Raw genomic sequence first — 16,927 nt, forward strand, 5'->3', positions numbered from 1 at the left:
TAGGGGGGCACCCCCCTAGGCCGCACCGCCTTATTGTGTCACCGCCTCGTGGCCCCACTTCGTAATCCCTTCGGTGCTCTGGAAGCTTCCGGGAAAAATAAGGTTCTGGGCGTTGATTTCGTCCAATTCCGAGAATATTTCCTTACTAGGATTTCTGAAACCAAAAACAGCAGAAAATAGGAACTGGCACTTTGGCATCTTATCAATAGGTTAGTTCTGGAAAACGCATCAAAACGATATAAAGTGTGAACAAAACAAGTAGGTATTGTCATAAAACAAGCATGGAACATCAGAAATTATAGATACGTTGGAGACGTATCAGCATCCCCAAGCTTAGTTCCTACTCGTCCTTGAGTAGGTAAACGATAACAAAGATAATTTCTGAAGTGACATGCTACCAACATAATCTTGATCATACTATTGTAAAGCATATGAGATGAATGAAGTGATTCAAAGCAATGGTAAAGACAATGATTAAACAACTGAATCATATAACAAAGACTTTTCATGAATAGTACTTTCAAGACAAGCATCAATAAGTCTTGCATAAGAGTTAACTCATAAAGCAATAGATTCATAGTAAAGGCATTGAAGCAACACAAAGGAAGATTAAGTTTCAGTGGTTGCTTTTAACTTTCAACATGCATATCTCGTGGATACTTGTCAATGAAAAGTAATATGATGAATGCAAATATGCAAGCATGTAAGAATCAATGCACAGTTAACACAAGTGTTTGCTTCTAAGATAGAAAGAGGTAGGTAAACTGACTCAACATAAAAGTAGAAGAATGGCCCTTCGAAGAGGGAAGCATGGATTGCTATATTTGTGCTAGAGCTTTTATTTTGAAAACAAGAAACAATTTTGTCAACGGTAGTAATAAAGCATATGTGTTATGTATAAGATATCTTATAAGTTGCAAGCCTCGTGCATAGTATACCAATAGTGCCCGCACCTTGTCCTAATTAGCTTGGATTTACATGGATTATCATTGCATAACATATGTTTTAACTAAGTGTCACAAAGGGGTACCTCTATGCCGCCTGTACAAAGGTCTAAGGAGAAAGCTCGCATTGGATTTCTCGCTTTTGATTATTCTCAACTTAGACATCCATACCGGGACAACATAGACAACAGACAATGGACTCCTCTTTAATGCATAAGCATTCAACAACAAATAATATTCTCATAAGAGATTGAGGATTGTTGTCCAAAACTGAAACTTCCACCATGGATCATGGCTTTAGTTAGCGGCCCAATGTTCTTCTCTAACAATATGCATGCTCAAACCATTCAACTCATGATAAATCACCCTTACTTCAGACAAGACGAACATGCATAGCAACTCACATGATATTCAACAAAGTGTTGATGGCGTTCCCAGGAACATGGTTATCGTTCAACAAGCAACTTAATAAGAAACAAGATACATAAGTACATATTCAATACCACAATAGTTTTTAGGCTATTTTTCCCATGAGCTATATATTGCAAAGACAAAGAATGGAATTTTAAAGGTAGCACTCAAGCAATTTACTTTGGAATGGCAGAGAAATACCATGTAGTAGGTAGGTATGGTGGACACGAATGGCATAGTTTTTGGCTCAAGGATTTGGATGCACGAGAAGTAATCCCTCTCAATACAAGGCTTAGGCTAGCAAGGTTGTTTGAAGCAAACACAAGTATGAACCAATACATCAAAACTTACATAAGGACATATTGCAAGCATTATAAGACTCTACATTGTCTTCCTTGTTGTTCAAACACTTCACCAGAAAATATCTAGACTCTAGAGAGACCAATCATGCAAACCAAATGTCAACAAGCTCTACAGTAGTTCTTCACTAATAGGTGCAAAGTACATGATGCAAGAGCTTAAACATGATCTATATGAGCACAACAATTGCCAAGTATCAAATTATTCAAGACATTATACCAATTACCACATGTAGCATTTTCCGTTTCCAACCATGTAACAATTAACGAAGCAGTTTCAACCTTCGCCATGAACATTAAAAGTAAAGCTAAGAACACATGTGTTCATATGAACCAGAGGAGCGTGTCTCTCTCCCATACAAGTATTTATTCAAAGAATGAAAATAACAAAACTAAAATAAAAGCACACAGACGCTCCAAGTAAATTACATTAGATGTGATGGAATAAAAATATAGTTTCAATAGAAGAAACCTGATAAATTGTTGATGAAGAAGGGGATGCCTTGGGCATCCCCAAGCTTAGATGCTTGAGTCTTCTTGAAATATGCAGGGATGAACCACGGGGGCATCCCCAAGCTTAGACTTTTCACTCTTCTTAATCATATATCATCCTCCTCTCTTGACCCTTGAAAACTTCCTCCACACCAAACTCAAAACAAACTCATTAGAGGGTTAGTGCATAATCAAAAATTCACATGTTCAGAGGTGACATAATCATTATTAACACTTCTGGACATTGCACAAAGCTTCTGAAAGTTAATGGAACAAAGAAATCCATCAAACATAGCAAAACAGGCAATGCGAAATAAAAGGCAGAATCTGTCAAAACAGAACAGTCCGTAAAGATGAATTTTTTAGAGGCACCAGACTTGCTCAGATGAAAATTCTCATATTGAATTAAAGTTGCGTACATATCTGAGGATCACTCACGTAAATTGGCAGATTTTTCTGAGTTAGCTGCAGAGAATACTACTCAAATTCGTGACAGCAAGAAATCTGTTTCTGCGCAGTAATCCAAATCTAGTATCAACCTTAATATCAAAGCTTTACTTGGCACAACAATGCAATAAAATAAAGATAAGAAGAGGTTGCTACAGTAGTAACAACTTCCAAGACTCAAATATAAAACAAAATTACTGTAGTAAAATAAAAACATGGGTTATCTCCCAAGAAGTGCTTTCTTTATAGCCGTTAAGATGGGCTCAGCAATTTTAATGATGCACTCCCAAGAAATAAGAGTTGAAGAAAAAGAGAGCATCAAAAAGCAAACTCAAAACACATTTAAGTCCAACCCACTTCCTATGAAAAGGAATCTTGTAAATAAACAAGTTCATGAAGAGCAAAGTGACAAGCATAGGAAGATAAAACACGAGTAACTTCAAATTCCCAACATAAAGAGGGGAAACTTAATATTATTAAGATGCATATAACCATGTTTCCCTCTCTCATAATAATTTCCAGTAGCATCATGAACAAACTCAACAATATAACTATCACATAAAGCATTCTTATTCACATGCATAAAAGTATCATTACTCTCCACATAAGCATAATCAATTTTATTAGTAATAGTGGGAGCAAATTCAACAAAGTAGCTATCATTATTATTCTCATCACCATAATCATCAAATGTAGGAGGCATATTGTAATCATAATAAACTTTATCCTCCATAGTAGGTGGCACCAAAATACCACTATCATTATAATCATCATAAATGGGAGGCAAAGTATCATCAAAGTAAATTTTCTCCTCCATGCTCGGGGGACTAAAAATATCATGCTCATCAAAACCAGCTTCCCCAAGCTTAAATTCTTCCATAGCATTATCAACAATGGTGTTCATACTAATAACATTGCTACTAGCATACAAATAAGGATCCATAGGTTTTTTAATTTCCGCATCAAACAATCCATGTCTTAACTCAGGAAATAGATTAAAAAGCTCACCGTTATTTTCCATTATGCCTAGCTAGTGAAAAACAAGAAACAAAAAGATGCAATTGCAGGATCTAAAGGAAATAGCTTCGAGCACTTACAACGGCGCCAAAAAATAACTTAGTTACCTGGGACCGGAGTGTGAGTGCCTTTTACCTTTCCTCCCCGGCAACAGCGTCAGAAAATAGCTTGATGTCTACGCACGCTTCTATTCCTATAGACAGTGTTGGGCCTCCAAGAGCAGAGGTTTGTAGAACAGCAGCAAGTTTCCCTTAAGTGAATCACCCAAGGTTTATCGAACTCAGGGAGGAAGAGGTCAAAGATATCCCTCTCAAGCAACCCTGCAATCACGATACAAGAAGTCTCTTGTGTCCCCAACACACCCAATACACTTGTCAGATGTATAGGTGCACTAGTTCGGCGAAGAGATAGTGAAATACAAGTAGTATGAATGTATATGAGCAGTAGTAATGGCGCCAGAAAATAGCTTGCTGGCGTGCAGTTGATGATGGTAATATTGCAGGAAGTAAAGATGCAGTAGAACAGTAAATAAGCGATGATTGCAGTATTTGGAAACAAGGCCTAGGGATCATACTTTCACTAGTGGACACTCTCAACATTGATCACATAATAAAACCACTCTACACTCTCTTGTTGGATGATGAACACCATTAATTGTGTAGGGCTACAAGAGCACCTCAATGCCGGAGTTAACAAGCTCCACAACATTCGATGTTCATATTTAAATAACCTTAGAGTGCATGATAGACCAACGCAATTATACCAAGTACTAACATAGCATGCACACTGTCACCAACAGACTACGAAAGGATGAATAGATCACATCAATACTATCATAGTAATAGTTAACTTCATAATCTACAAGAGATCACAATCATAAACTACGCCAAGTACTACATGATGCACACACTGTCAACATTATATCATGGAGGAGGAATAGAGTACTTTAATAACATCACCAGAGTAGCACATAGATTAACAATGATACAAAGCTCATCATATGAATCTCACTCATGTAAGGCAGCTCATGAGATCATTGTATTGAAGTACATGGGAGAGAGATATGAACCACATAGCTACCGGTACAGCCCTTACCCTCGATGGAGAACTACTCCCTCCTCATAGGAGACAGCAGCGGTGATGAAGATGGCGGTGGTGTCGATGGAGATGCCTTCCGGGGGCACTTCCCCGTCCCGGCAGGGTGCCGGAACAGAGACTCCTGTCCCCCAGATCTTGGCTTCGCGATGGCGGCGGCTCTGGAAGGTTTCTCGTACCGTGGCTTATTCGTCCGAAGTTTTTAGGTCAGGACGGCTTAAATAGGCGGAGAAACGGAGTCGGAAGGGGTCTGGGGCCCCCTCACAGTAGGGGGCGCCCCCCCTAGGCCGTGCCGCCTTATTGTGTCACCGCCTTGTGGCCCCACTTCGTAATCTCTTCAGTGCTCTGGAAGCTTCCGGGAAAAATAAGGTTCTGGGCGTTGATTTCGTCCAATTCCGAGAATATTTCCTTACTAGGATTTCTGAAACCAAAAACAACAGAAAACAGGAACTGGCACTTCAGCATCTTGTCAATAGGTTAGTTCCGGAAAACGCATCAAAACGATATAAAGTGTGAACAAAACATGTAGGTATTGTCATAAAACAAGCATGGAACATCAGAAATTATAGATACGTTGGAGACGTATCACCTATCATGATCAAGATCATCTATTTGTAATGCTACATGTTGTGTTTGTTGGGATCTGATGAATATGGAATACTATGTCAAGTTGATTATCGATCTATCATATATGTGTTGTTTATGATCTTGCATGCTCTCCGTTGCTAGTAGAGGCTCTGGCCAAGTTGATACTTGTAACTCCAAGAGGGAGTATTTATGCTCGATAGTGGGTTCATGTCTCCATTGAATCTGGGGGAGTGACAGCAACCCCTAAGGTTGTGGATGTGCTGTTGCCACTAGGGATAAAACATCAATGCTTTGTCTAAGGATATTTGTATTATTTACATTACGCACAGTACTTAATGCAATTGTCTGTTGTTTGCAACTTAATACTGGAAGGGGTGCGGATGCTAACCCGAAGGTGGACTTTTTAGGCATAGATGCATGCTGGATAGCGGTCTATGTTCTTTGTCGTAATGCCCTAAGTAAAACTCATAGTAGTCATCATGATATGTATGTGCATTGTTATGCCCTCTCTATTTGTCAATTGCCCAACTGTAATTTGTTCACCCAACATGTTATTTATCTTATTGGAGAGACACCACTAGTGAACTGTGGACCCCGGTCCATTATTTTACATCTAAAATACAACCTACTACAATCATTGTTCTCTGTAGTTGTTTGCAAACAAACATCATTCTCCACACCATACGTTTAATCCTTTGTTTACAGCAAGCCGGTGAGATTGACAACCTCACTGTTAAGTTGGGGCAAAGTAATTTGATTGTGTTGTGCAGGTTCCACGTTGGCGCCGGAATCCTTTGTGTTGCGCCGCACTACACTCCTTCACCAACAACCTTCATGTGGCATTCATCTCCTACTGGTTCGATAACCTTGGTTTCTTACTGAGGGAAAAACTAGCTGCTGTGCGCATCACACCTTCCTCTTGGGGTTCCCAACGGACGTGTGCATCACGCGCCATCACATATGATATCTAGTTGAGATACCACTTGGCTCTTTCTTCCATTTTAGTGCCGATGATTAGAATGTTTGGTCACATATACGCCGCAATATACTTTGTAGAAGGCCCCCCTTTCCCCGGCCGCCGTTCCGTGAACGAGTCCTTGACGAGACAACAACGCCGACTTGCCTCTCCGGCGCAGAACCACGACAATCCCAGCCGCATCCCTTGTGGCCGCATCTCCTGCGCTCTTCTCCATGGCCGGACCATGATTGGACTCACCGGGGCCGGGAATAATGATAATCGCCATCACCACTATGGTCAGACTCCACAGGTGACGAGTACTTTACAGCAGATCCCACTTTTCTTCCCTCGCTGTCAAGTGAACGAGTCCTTGATGCAAAGACCGTGCCGGTCTGCCCAGCATCATGCCGGCCCCTGTTGCCCCGCTTCAGGTCGTGTCTCCCGCACCCTGCACTCTTCGCCTTCTTGCCCGGTGAACCAATAGACTGATCGTTGGAATAAGGAAACCGATGACGGCCGATCGCAATCGGCTATCATCGGTTTCCTTATTCCAACGATCAGTCTATTGGTTCACCGGACAAGAAGGCGAAGAGTGCAGGGCGTGGGAGACACGGCCTGAAGCGCGGCAACAGGGGCCGGCACGGTCTTTGCATCAAAGACTCGTTCACTGGACGGCGAGGGAAGAAAAGTTGCATCTGCTGCTGTGTACTCTGCACCTGTGGAGTCTGACGATAGTGGTGATGGAGATTATCATTATGCCCCCGGTGAGTCCAATCGTGGTCCGGCCATGGAAAAGAGCGCAGGAGACGCGGCCACAAGGGAGGCGGCTGGGACTGCCATGGTTCTGCGCCGGAGAGGCAGGTCGGCGTTCTTGTCTCGTCAAGGACCCATTCACGGAAACGGCGGCCGGGGAAAAGGGGGCCCTTCTGCAAAGTATACTGCGGCGTATACTGCAACTATGGTTTCTGACCATAGTATTTGTGTTGACCAACAATGTATGAGGCATTTATTCCATTTTGTCTTGTGCATCGGATTTGTTGGCCTTTCTTCCGTTTTAGTGCCGATGATTAAATTGTTTGGTCACTTGTACACTCTGGGGTGGGGCCAGTGAGCCTGGTGCGATTTCACAAATATCAATCTCTTGTGCATCCTACATGGCCTCGCTAACCCCATCCTTGAATGTTAATATTTGTTTCGACCAACAAAGTATGAGACATGCTATTTAGTTGATACTACTTGGCTCGTATTTGAGTTGGACTTATTCGTTTATTTTGGTCTTTCTTCGAGATAGCGCCGATGATTAAAATGTTTGGTCACCGTACACTTGGGGTGGCGTTAGTGAGCCTGGTAAGATAGCACAAATATCAATCTCTTGTGCATCGAACTTGGTCTCACTAACGCCATCCCTAAATGTTAATATTTGTGTTGACCAACAATGTATGGGGCATTTATTCCATTTCTCTTGTGCATCGGACTTGGACTTGGTCTCACTTTCTTCTATTTTAATCAGAGGAGGAACCGGATGAAGTCCCCGATGCAAGCAAGCCTGGCGGGTAGAGAGGAGGGAGCAAAGGAGGAACCAGATGAAGACCGCTTTGTATCTCGAAATGGGGAAATTTGTAGGAATTAAGAGTTGTATGTAAAACATTTGACACTTGTCACTATATATGTATCTCGATCGGGCTCTAAGTAATGTGATGATGACGTCTATGTTATATCTGTGCAATGTACATGCTATTTATATTATATCTACAACTGTATATAATCTGTATAATATATGTATATTGCTATGTATAACATGTATGTGTATGGCAGGCAGCTCAAAATCTTGTATAATGCGAGCAATTTCTGTGGCGCACTGAAACGAACTTCTGTGGCGCATCTTTTTCTGTGGCGCACCGAAGTACTGGTGCGCCACAGAAACCTTAATTCTGTGGCGCATGAGAAGGTGTGCCACAGAAACCTTATTTTTGTGGCGAAGTTTCTGTGGCGCACCATCCATGCACCACAGAATCTATTTTCAGTGCACCACTAATGAGCCTTTTCCTACTAGTGCGGTGGCGACACGTCGCCTGGCGATGAAGGCGGGGAGAGGCACGTGGGAAGCGGCGGCGACACGTGGAGCCACGGTGACATGTGGCATGGGGAAGCGACACGTGGCACGGCGATGACGACAGGCCAATAGAAAAGGGGGGCTGATCCAAACACATCACAGATAATATAATTCACATGATTCATACAAAGTTTGGAACAAATTTTCCTCAACAAAGTTTGTTACACTAAATTATTACACATCAATTATTCCCTTGTGTCCCTTGCTTACGATTGTGCCGTAACCATGGAGCATCCTCATCATTTAACCTAATGCTTGGGTCAATGTTCACTTTGAAGGGCGGAATTTCACCAAATTTATTATAATCTTCTGACATGTCTGTCTTGTCCTCCACTCCCACGATGTTTCTTTTCCCTGAAAGAAATATGTGGCGCTTTGGATCATCGCATGATGTACTCGTTTTCTTATCTTTCCTTTTCCTCGGTTTGCTACTCATGTCATTCACATAGAAAACCTGAGCGACATCTTTGGCCAGGACGAATGGTTCATTAAGGTAACCAAGATTATTGAAATCCACCATTGTCATTCTGTATTGCTCGTCCATCTTTACCCCACCTCCTGTTAGCTTGAACCAATTGCACCGGAACAAAGGGACCTTAGAGCATCTCCAACAGATGCTGCAAAAGCCGCACGTGGAAAAAGAACCGCCAGTTTGGCGCGTGCGGGCGCCAGCGCGAAGCTCCAGCGGACGCGGGAAAAAAGCGCGCGCGCTAAAAACTTTGCCGCGTGCGCGCGTTTGCGCCATTCCGTGCGGGAAAGTTGCCGCGTGCGCTGCCGCGTGATGTCTACGGGAGCTTCTATTCTTGTAGACAGTGTTGGGCCTCCAAGAGCAGAGGTTTGTAGAACAGCAGCAAGTTTCCCTTAAGTGGATCACCCAAGGTTTATCGAACTCAGGGAGGAAGAGGTCAAAGATATCCCTCTCAAGCAACCCTGCAACCACAAAGCAAGAAGTCTCTTGTGTCCCCAACACACCTAATAGGTGCACTAGTTCGGCGAAGAGATTGTGAAATACAGGTGGTATGAATAAATATGAGCAGTAGCAATGGCACCAGAAAAGTGCTTGCTGGCGTGTAGTTGATGGTGGTAATATAGCAGACAGTAGAAACGCAGTAAAACAGTAAACAAGCAGCGATAGCAGTATTTGCGAACAAGGCCTAGGGATCATACTTTCACTAGTGGACACTCTCAACATTGATCACATAACAGAATAGATAAATGCTAAACTCTACACCCTCTTGTTGGATGATGAACACCACTAACTGTGTAGGATTACACGAACCCTCAATGCCGGAGTTAACAAGCTCCACAATATTCGATGTTCATATTTAAATAACCTTAGAGTGCATGACAGATCAACATAACCAAACCAAGTACTAACATAGCATGCACACTGTCACCTTCACACTACGAAAGGAGGCATAGATCACATCAATACCATCATAGCAATAGTTAACTTCATAATCTACAAGAGATCACAATCATAGCCTACGCCAAGTACTAACACGATGCACACACTGTCACCATTACACCGTGCAGGAGGAATAAACTACTTTAATAACATCACTAGAGTAGCACATAGATAAATTGTGATACAAAACACATTGCAATCATAAAGAGATATAAATAAGCACTTCACTATGCCATTCATAACAGTGAATAAGTATTCTGTGAAATATAGCCTAAGAGACCCACACGGTGCACACACTGTCACCTTTACACACGTGGGACAAGGAGTCTCCGGAGATCACATAAGTAAAATCCACTTGACTAGCATAATGACATCTAGATTACAAGCATCATCATATGAATCTCAATCATGTAAGGCAGCTCATGAGATTATTGTATTGAAGTACATAGGAGAGAGATTAACCACATAGCTACCGGTACAGCCCCGAGCCTCGATGGAGAACTACACCCTCCTCATGGGAGACAGCAGCGGTGATGAACATGGCGGTGGTGTTGATGGAGAAGCCTTCCGGGGGCACTTCCCCGTCCCGGCGTCACGCCGGAACAGAGAGTCCTGTCCCCCAGATCTTGGCTTCGCGATGGCGGCGGCTCTGGAAGGTTTCTCGTACCGTGGGTTTTCCCGTCTCGATGTTTTAGGTCAGGGACCTTTATATAGGCGAAGAGGCGGAGTCGGAGGGGTGACGAGGCGGTGAGATGGTAAGGCGGCGCGGCCAGGGCCTGGGCCGCGCCGGCCTACCTCCTGGGCCCCCTGTGGGTCCACTCTGGCGACTCTCGGGTGTTCTGGATGCTTCCGGGGATTCTAAGATGCTGGGCGTTGATTACGTCCGATTCCGAGAATATTTCCTTACTAGGATTTCTGAAACCAAAAACAGTAGAAAACAGCAACTGGCCCTTCGGCATCTCGTCAATAGGTTAGTTCCAGAAAATGCATAAATATGACATAAAGTATGCATAAAACATGTAGATATCATCAATAATGTGGCATGGAACATAAGAAATTATCGATACGTCGGAGACGTATCAGCATCCCCAAGCTTAGTTTCTGCTCGTCCCGAGCAGGTAAACGATAACAAAGATAATTTCTGGGGTGACATGCCATCATAAGCTTGATCATACTATTGTAAACACATGTAATGAATGCAACGATCAAAAAAATGATAATTGACATGAGTAAACAAATGAATCATATAGCAAAGACTTTTCATGAATAGTACTTTCAAGACAAGCATCAATAAGTCTTGCATAAGAGTTAACTCATAAAGCAATAATTTCATAGTAGAGGTATTGAAGCAACACAAAGGAAGATTAAGTTTCAGCGGTTGCTTTCAACTTGTAACATGTATATCTCATGGATAGTTGTCAACATAGAGTAATATAACAAGTGCAATATGCAAGTATGTAGGAATCAATGCACAGTTCACACAAGTGTTTGCTTCTTGAGATGGAGAGAGATAGGTGAACTGACTCAACAATAAAAGTAAAAGAAAGGTCCTTCAAAGAGGAAAGCATCGATTGCTATATTTGTGCTAGAGCTTTGATTTTGAAAACAAGAAACAATTTTGTCAACGGTAGTAATAAAGCATATGTGTCATGTAAATTATATCTTACAAGTTGCAAGCCTCATGCATAGTATACTAATAGTGCCCGCACCTTGTCCTAATTAGCTCGGATTACCTGTATTATCATCGCAATGCACATGTTTTAACCAAGTGTCACAAAGGGGTACCTCTATGCCGCCTGTACAAAGGTCTAAGGAGAAAGCTCGCATTGGATTTCTCGCTATTGATTATTCTCAACTTAGACATCCATACCGGGACAACATAGACAACAGATAATGGACTCCTCTTATATGCATAAGCATGTAGCAACAATTAATTTTCTCATATGAGATTGAGGATATTTGTCCAAAACTGAAACTTCCACCATGATTCATGGCTTTAGTTAGCGGCCCAATGTTCTTCTCTAACAATATGCATGCTCTAACCATTAAATAAGTGGTAAATCTCCCTTACTTCAGACAAGACGGACATGCATAGCAACTCACATGATATTCAACAAAGAGTAGTTGATGGCATCCCCGGGAACATGGTTATCGCACAACAAGCAACTTAATAAGAGATAAAGTGCATAAGTACATATTCAATACCACAATAGTTTTTTGGCTATTTGTCCCATGAGCTATATATTGCAAAGACAAAGAATGGAAATTTAAAGGTAGCACTCAAGCAATTTACTTTGGAATGGCGGAGAAATACCATGTAGTAGGTAGGTATGGTGGACACAAATGGCATAGTGTTTGGCTCAAGGATTTGGATGCACGAGAAGTATTCCCTCTCGATACAAGGCTTAGGCTAGCAAGGTTATTTGAAACAAACACAAGTATGAAGCGGTGCAGCAAAACTCACATAAAAGACATATTGTAAACATTATAAGACTCTACACCGTCTTCCTTGTTGTTCAACCCAATACTAGAAATTATCTAGACTTTAGAGAGACCAATTATGCAAACCAAATTTTAGCATGCTCTATGTATTTCTTCATTAATGGGTGCAAAGTATATGATGCAAGAGCTTAAACATGAGCACAACAATTGCCAAGTATCACATTATCCAAGACATTCTACCAATTACTACATGTAGCATTTTCCGTTTCCAACCATGTAACAATTAACGAAGCAGTTTCAACCTTCGCCATGAACATTAAAAGCTAAGAACACATGTGTTCATATGAACCAGCGGAGCGTGTCTCTCTCCCACACAAGCATTTATTCAAACAAAAACAAAAACAAAAACATACAGACGCTCCAAGTAAAGTACATAAGATGTGACGGAATAAAAATATAGTTTCAAGAGAAGGAACCTGATAATTTGTCGATGAAGAAGGGGATGCCTTGGGCATCCCCAAGGTTAGATGCTTGAGTCTTCTTGAAATATGCAGGGGTGAACCACCGGGGCATCCCCAAGCTTAGAGCTTTCACTCTCCTTGATCATAGTATATCATCCTCCTCTCTTGACCCTTGAAAACTTCCTTCACACCAAACTCGAAACAAACTCATTAGAGGGTTAGTGCATAATCAAAAACTCACATGTTCAGAGGTGACACAATCATTCTTAACACTTCTGGACATTGCCCAAAGCTACTGGAAGTTAATGGAACAAAGAACTCCATCCAACATAGCAAAAGAGGCAATGCGAAATAAAAGGCAGAATCTGTCGAAACAGAACAGTCCGTAAAGACGAATTTCTAAGAGGCACCAGACTTGCTCAAATGAAAATGCTCAAATTGAATGAAAGTTGCGTACATATCTGAGGATCACTCACGTAAAGTGGCATAATTTTCTGAGTTACCTACAGAGAATTTGGCCCAGATTCGTGACAGCAAAGAAATCTGTTTCTGCGCAGTAATCCAAATCTAGTATCAACCTTGCTATCAAAGACTTTACTTGGCACAACAATGCAATAAAATAAGATAAGGAGAGGTTGCTACAGTAGTAAAAACTTCCAAGACACAAATATAAAACAAAATTACTGTAGCAAAATAAACACATGGGTTATCTCCCAAGAAGTTCTTTCTTTATAGCCATTAAGATGGGCTCAGCAGTTTTAATGATGCACTCGCAAGAAATAGTGTTTGAAGCAAAAGAGAGCATCAAGAGGCAAATTCAAAACACATTTAAGTCTAACATGCTTCCTATGCATAGGAATCTTGTACACAAATAAATTCATGAAGAGCAAAGTGACAAGCATACGAAGATAAAACAAGTATAGCTTCAAAAATTTCAGCACATAGAGAGGTGTTTTAGTAACATGAAAATTTCTACAACCATATTTTCCTCTCTCATAATAACTTTCAGTAGCAACATGAGCAAACTCAACAATATAACTATCACATAAAGCATTCTTATCATGAGTCTCATGCATAAAATTATTACTCTCCACATAAGCATAATCAATTTTATTAGTAATAGTGGGAGCGAATTCAACAAAGTAGCTATCATTATTATTCTCATCATCAAATATAGGAGGCATATTGTAATCATAATCAAATTTATCCTCCATAACAGGTGGTACCAAAAGGCTACTATCATTATAATCATCATAAATAGGAGGCAAAGTATCATCAAAGTAAATTTTCTCCTCCATGCTTGGTGGACTAAAAAGATCATGCTCATCAAAACCAGCTTCCCCAAGCTTAGAATTTTCCATAGCATTAGCAACAATAGTGTTCAAAGCATTCATATTAATAACATTCCCATTAGCATGCATATAAAGTTCCATGGGTTTTTAAATTTTCTCTTCAAACACATCATGTCCTAATTCAAGATAAAGTTCATAAAGATCTCTCATATTTTTGTTGTTTTCCATTATGCCTACTAGTGTAAACAAGAAACAAAAAGATGCAATTGCAGGATCTAAAGGAAATAGCTTCGAGCACAAACACAATGGCGCCAGAAAAGTACTGTTACCTAGAACCGGAGTATGAGTGCCTTTTACCTTTCCTCCCCGGCAGCGGCGCCAGAAAAGTGCTTGATGTCTACGGGAGCTTCTATTCTTGTAGACAGTGTTGGGCCTCCAAGAGCAGAGGTTTGTAGAACAGCAGCAAGTTTCCCTTAAGTGGATCACCCAAGGTTTATCGAACTCAGGGAGGAAGAGGTCAAAGATATCCCTCTCATGCAACCCTGCAACCACAAAGCAAGAAGTCTCTTGTGTCCCCAACACACCTAATAGGTGCACTAGTTCGGCGAAGAGATTGTGAAATACAGGTGGTATGAATAAATATGAGCAGTAGCAATGGCACCAGAAAAGTGCTTGCTGGCGTGTAGTTGATGGTGGTAATATAGCAGACAGTAGAAACGCAGTAAAACAGTAAACAAGCAGCGATAGCAGTATTTGCGAACAAGGCCTAGGGATCATACTTTCACTAGTGGACACTCTCAACATTGATCACATAACAGAATAGATAAATGCTAAACTCTACACCCTCTTGTTGGATGATGAACACCACTAACTGTGTAGGATTACACGAACCCTCAATGCCGGAGTTAACAAGCTCCACAATATTCGATGTTCATATTTAAATAACCTTAGAGTGCATGACAGATCAACACAACCAAACCAAGTACTAACATAGCATGCACACTGTCACCTTCACACTACGAAAGGAGGCATAGATCACATCAATACCATCATAGCAATAGTTAACTTCATAATTTACAAGAGATCATAATCATAGCCTACGCCAAGTACTAACACGATGCACACACTGTCACCATTACACCGTGCAGGAGGAATAAACTACTTTAATAACATCACTAGAGTAGCACATAGATAAATTGTGATACAAAACACATTGCAATCATAAAGAGATATAAATAAGCACTTCACTATGCCATTCATAACAGTGAATAAGTATTCTGTGAAATATAGCCTAAGAGACCCACACGGTGCACACACTGTCACCTTTACACACGTGGGACAAGGAGTCTCCGGAGATCACATAAGTAAAATCCACTTGACTAGCATAATGACATCTAGATTACAAGCATCATCATATGAATCTCAATCATGTAAGGCAGCTCATGAGATTATTGTATTGAAGTACATAGGAGAGAGATTAACCACATAGCTACCGGTACAGCCCCGAGCCTCGATGGAGAACTACTCCCTCCTCATGGGAGACAGCAGCGGTGATGAAGATGGCGGTGGTGTTGATGGAGAAGCCTTCCGGGGGCACTTTCCCGTCCCGGCGGCGCGCCGGAACAGAGAGTCCTGTCCCCCAGATCTTGGCTTCGCGATGGTGGCGGCTCTGGAAGGTTTCTCGTACCGTGGCTTTTCCCGTCTCGATGTTTTAGGTCAGGGACCTTTATATAGGCGAAGAGGCGGAGTCGGAGGGGCGACGAGGCGGTGAGATGGTAAGGCGGCACGGCCAGGGCCTGGGCCGCGCCAGCCTACCTCCTGGGCCCCCTGTGGGTCCACTCTGGCGACTCTCGGGTGTTCTGGATGCTTCCGGGGATTCTAAGATGCTGGGCGTTGATTTCGTCCGATTCCGAGAATATTTCCTTACTAGGATTTCTGAAACCAAAAACAGCAGAAAACAGCAACTGGCCCTTCGGCATCTCGTCAATAGGTTAGTTCCAGAAAATGCATAAATATGACATAAAGTATGCATAAAACATGTAGATATCATCAATAATGTGGCATGGAACATAAGAAATTATCGATACATCGGAGACGTATCACCGCGCGCTCTATAAACGCGACACGGGCGAACGCGCCAACCGCCTGAAAGTTCCACGCGTCGCTCCGCCTCTCTCTCTCTCCCCACCGACGCTCCGCCTCTCTCTCTCTCTCTCTCTCTCTCTCTCTCTCCCTCCCGCCGACGCTCCGCCTCCGCGGATTCCGCGGCGAGGAAGGCGGCGAGGGCCAAGAAGGCAGCGAGGAAGGAGGAGGAGAAGAAAAACGTCGCAGGGCCGTCCACCATCGTCCTCTCCTCCTCCTCCACCTCCTCCTCCTCCTTCGAGTGGACTTCGACGCCGGTGTCGGAGACGACTCCGAGCAGCCACTCCTCGGACTTCGACTAGGACTCGGAGTAGACTTCGAGTGTAGTTTAAATAAAATGTCGCTAATGTCAAACATTTAATATATTTCGTAATTTTTTGTGTTTTATTTCTTCTGTTTGATTTATATTTCGAACAAAAATGATCCAACTAGCCGTTCGCGCCGCGCTGCGCGCTGCATAATGGCGTGCCCGGCGGAGGAGCACTTTTCCCGCCTGACCACGCGCGGCAAAATGGCGCTTCCGGCGGGGCAACTTTCACGCGAACGCGCGGTATCTGTTTACAGCGCGGTGCAAACTACATATAGCGCGCCGATTTTTGGAGCGTCTGTTGGAGATGCTCTTAAAGGAGGGTCCATAGTCAAGTTCTCATATCTCCTCTATGTTACCATAATATGTGACATTTTGCTATTCTCATTTGCTGCATCAAAGCGGACACCACTGTTTTGGTTGGTGCTCTTTTTATCTTGGACGATCGTGT

Source organism: Lolium perenne, chromosome 4 (assembly GCF_019359855.2).
Source record: "Lolium perenne isolate Kyuss_39 chromosome 4, Kyuss_2.0, whole genome shotgun sequence".
NCBI lineage: Eukaryota > Viridiplantae > Streptophyta > Magnoliopsida > Poales > Poaceae > Lolium > Lolium perenne.